The sequence below is a fragment of the Octodon degus genome, unplaced genomic scaffold, assembly GCF_000260255.1.
Source record: "Octodon degus isolate 3935 unplaced genomic scaffold, OctDeg1.0 scaffold00236, whole genome shotgun sequence".
NCBI classification, from domain to species: Eukaryota; Metazoa; Chordata; class Mammalia; order Rodentia; family Octodontidae; genus Octodon; species Octodon degus.
In genome coordinates this window covers 2,941,389-2,945,765 of record NW_004524812.1, presented here as the reverse complement: position 1 = coordinate 2,945,765, position 4,377 = coordinate 2,941,389, and the positions used below count along the sequence as shown (strand labels likewise).

At 47.4% G+C, this 4,377-nt stretch overlaps 1 pseudogene; it reads right to left on the bottom strand.

Moving 5' to 3' along the window:
- Window positions 1-1,040: 1,040 nt before the first annotated feature.
- Window positions 1,041-1,468, bottom strand: LOC101593044 (annotated as a pseudogene).
- Between the last annotated feature and the right edge of the window lie 2,909 nt (window positions 1,469-4,377).

Genomic DNA, 4,377 nt, shown 5'->3' with positions numbered 1-4,377 from the left:
AAATTTTATTTATTTATGTGTGTGTGTGTGTGTGGCCAGCTCAGCCCACCAGGGGGCAGGGCTGGCTGGCATGTGGTGCTGGGGGATTGAACCGCGGTCCCTGTGCTTTGCTAAGCTTGTTCTAAGTAGGTGCTTTAGACCACTGAGCCATCTCACCAGTCCCCCCTTTGTCCTTCTTCCTTAGGTTTTTTAAAATGCATCAGAGGGCTGGCTAAATAGCTCAGCAGATTAAAGCGCCTGCAAACAGGTGCAGGGGCCTGAGGTTCAATCCCTGGGCCTGCTGTACAGCAATTGGGACTGGGTGTTGTGACATGTACCTGTAATCCCAGTTCTTGGGAGGCTGTAAACAGGCGGATCATTGTAGTGAGATCCTGAACACCCTGTAGACTCTTCCCCCCCCGCCAAAAAAAAAAGCATCAGGTAAAAATAAATAAATAAAATAAAATGCATCAGGTGCAAGAGGGCAGCCTGACACATGTTAGGGAGGGATGAGAAGAAATAGGGACAAACCTGAGGGCGGAAGCATCTGGATGGTTGTGGAAAAAGCAGCGTGGGTGTGGCTCAGGAGATGGAAATTCTGATTCTGCAGTGGTTTAGAAATCCCTGCGTTTTATTTCCTGGGCCAGATTTTGGGGATGAGCATGCTTTGAGATTCCCATAGATGCCTTTGACCCTCATCTCAGGCAAAAAGAGACCTTCACCTCAGGCTGAGAACAGCGAGCCCCAAATGTGCTTACCCCTAAACAGTGCTAGTAAGAAAGCTCATGCATCCGGGTACTCTTTTTTTTTTTTTTTTTTTTCGGTACCAGGGATGAACTCAGGACCTTGCACTTGGCAGACAGACACTTAAACCACTGAGCTATTTCCCTGGCCCCTGAGTACTCTTTAGAATTCCAATGTGAATGAGAACAACTTTTTAATTTTTATTTTATTTTATTTATTTATTTTGGTGGAACTGGGGAATGAACTCAGACCCTTGCACTTGCCAGGGAAGTGCTTATTCCACTGAGCCATCTTCCCAGTCCCTGCCTTTTTTTTTCAATAATAAAATTTTATTTTTTCCAAATGTACACCTGGTTGAGCCTATTCATCATGCATCTTCACCAGCGGCAGGAGCATCTCCACCCTTGGTATTTCTGGTATAAATAACTTGAGCTCTGTGCTTTGAAACCAACTTGATAAGCCCTTTACTAAGGAGCTCCTGAAGGGCTGCTCTGGCCAGTGATCCACGGATCTTCATTCTCTCAGAGACCACAGCAGGTGTTACTAGTTTATAGTTGGGAACTTCCTTACAGAGTTTGTCGTAAGTAGCTTTATCAAACAGAACCAAGTTGTTGAGCTTGTCCCAAACTTTGCCTTTAGACCACTTCTTCTTTTTGGCCTTGCCCCCAGATTTGTTCACTGTGTCTTTGTCTTTCTTGGCCGGCTTTCTGGCATCTTTCTTCTTCTTGTCATTTTTGGGCAGCATCGTGGAGCCCAGAGAGCAGCAGCTACCACTGTAGGCCAATCAAGATCCCCTGCCTTTTTAATATTAAGCAAGGGCCCCATGGCATCTTGGTAAATCTCTCCTGAGAAAATCCAGCCAGAGCTGAAGCCCAAATAGGTAAAACACTAATAATGCAAATTGCAATGGGAGTTTAGGCAGCCATGGTTGGAGTGAGGCCCACAAACAGTCCTGCAAACATTTAGCCAACAAAGTGCAACTCAGGCATCCTTTTGTTGGACACTCCCAGAGGACTACAGATATTAGTGAGATTGTTGCCATTTGTGCTAAAATAATAGACACTTGCAAATGCATGCGCGATATCTGGAAGTGGTCACCAGAATGTGGTAACAGAAGTCACCTATGTGCGGCTAGGGGCCAAGGGTGGGACACCACATTGTCCCTGGGAGCCATATACGCATGTGAATTTGTTGTTGAGGCAGGAGATGGTGTGGGACACATGCTGGCCTGAGGCTCACAACAGACAGGATGCCTGCTTGGGTTTGCAGACCAAAAGAGGTGCCTGCTCTCACCACGGCCCCTAAACTTCCTGCCATGGTCCTGAGATACACACTCTTACCCGCACCTTGTCTCTCTGACACTCTGACATGCACCTAAAATATATGCTCCTGCCCTATCACTGCTTGACCTCTTGTGGGCTTTGGCAGCCATACTGGCTCTAAGCGCATGTAAAGCAAAACAATTTCCCTTCTGACATGAGGGTAGAGACTTGCAGTTAATTGGAAAGAGTCCCTTTAGGTCCCACCCCAAGCCCCAAGACCTTCAGCAACTCGCTAAAGCCCACTTCTTGCTCAGCTGCTCTTAGCTTTTTGTGGCCCTGAGGATTAAACCCAAGGCCTGTATACTGAGCTATTTCTCTAACCCTTCTTGGTTTGTATTTTGAGGTCTAGTAAGTTGCCCATGCTGAGCTTGAGCTTGAGCTGATACTTCTGCCTCTGCCTCCAAGAGTGCTAGGATTAGAGGCCTGGGCCACCAAATTTGGATGTCATTTGTGTCATCGAAATTGTTCTGTGTTCAACACATTCAGTTGCATCATATGGGTTTATTGTTATTACTAGCAATAACAAGATTCTACCCACCATTTGCTGAGTGCTCACTGTGGGTCAGGTACTATCTCATTTGTGCATGAACGCAATGAAATCTCATGGCCATCTGTGACATGGGTACTGGCCATACTCCCTGCATTTTACAGGTGAGGAGACAGAGGCTTGGGCAATTAGACAGGTTGCCCTAGGCCATATAGCTAAGAAATGGTGGAGGTGAGATGGGAAGCTGGGTCTCTGATCCCAGAGTCATGCTCTAAACCAGTGTGGGCTTGCCTTTGCCACCAGACTCAGTTCATTAAGGGACTCTTGGACATTTTATGGGTTTCTACCTCCCAACACTCAAACCTGGATTCTGCCTACAGGGAGAACTTCCTAATTGATTTCAGATTGTACCACCATCAGGCCCTGTTTAAGGAGATGCAAAGGGCAGGGCAGCTATGAACTAAAGGCACAGTAGGGAGCTTGGGAGATGGCTCAGTAGAATAAATGCTTGCCTGGCAAGTGCAAGGTCCCAAGTTCAATCCCCAGTTCCGGGGGAAAAAAATCAAAAACAAAAAAACAAAACTAGGGCCAGACAAGTAACTCAGTGTATTAAAGCACCTGCAAGCAAACACAGGGCCCAGGGGGTTCAATCCCCAGGCCTGCAGTGCTGGCCCCACCCCAGGGTGTGCTGAGATGGCAATTGAGACTAGGCATGTTGGTGCGTGCCTGTAACCCCAGCTCTTGGGAGGTTGTAAAAAGGCGGATCACTATGAGTCTGATCTAGAAGTGAGACCCTGAACACCCTGTAGACCCTTCCCTAAAATACAAAAACAAAAAAACAAACAAAAAAAAAAAAACTATAGGCACAAGAGGATCAAGTTGGGACAATAACCCATATGTCCTGCGTGGGGCCAAGGGCTCTGTGGCTCCCAGCTCTCTCACTGCCACAGCACAATCTACATGGCCTTCTGCTGATAGAATGGAAAAAATCAATGACCTAGTGTCCTCCTTGTGTTTGTTCAGATAGTTGAAGCATATCTGAGAGAAGACTGTAAATATCAGTATTTCCATGGAAACTGGAGTTTGACAGGTATCGTATGCCCCCTTGTGGACTGTGCTTTCCTGACATATTGAGGGAAAAGAAAATCCTGTAGTCTCTGAAATTCCTGGGCAATGGCTATTGCCTGAAAATAGTGCAGGATCTGGGGATCAGCCACTAATTGACTGACTGGGGGACCCCAAGAGTGTTCCCTGGGCTCCTTTACTCTGTGATGGGGGTGCTGCAGCCACGCTCAGCACTGTGCTCCTGGGCAGTAAAACACCCTTGGTAGGTCTCTGCACCTTTCTGAGCTCATAGCTTGCTCCCTTTTCTAATTTGCAGTCACCTCCCAGCTATATCCTTTGAAAAATAGTAAGGCCTATGTACTCCCTTTTTCTTGCCACACCTTTCTTTCTGTCCCCACTGCCACCACGGCAGCATGTCCCTAATCTCCACACTGTCACACCCATCTCCAACCTGCATCTCCTGGTCCTTCACTTCCACCCATGCCTCACACCACATCCACATTAGTCACCCAACACCCTGCTTTGCATGTGAGGCTCCCCACTGCCTAGAGGGAAAATAGGTTCAAAGTCCCAACCCTGCTGTAAGCAATCCCAGCTGACCAGTACTGCATACAAAGCACTCCCCCCATCTTCTAAGGGGTGTGAACACAGGGGCTACCAACTCTCCTTGGGGCTTGCTGCAGGCACTGGTTGGGGTTGTCATTTAATCTTTAGGACAACTCTCTGAGGTGGGTATTGTTTTCTCAGAAAGCAAAATGAAAGGGGCCAGGGAGATAGCTC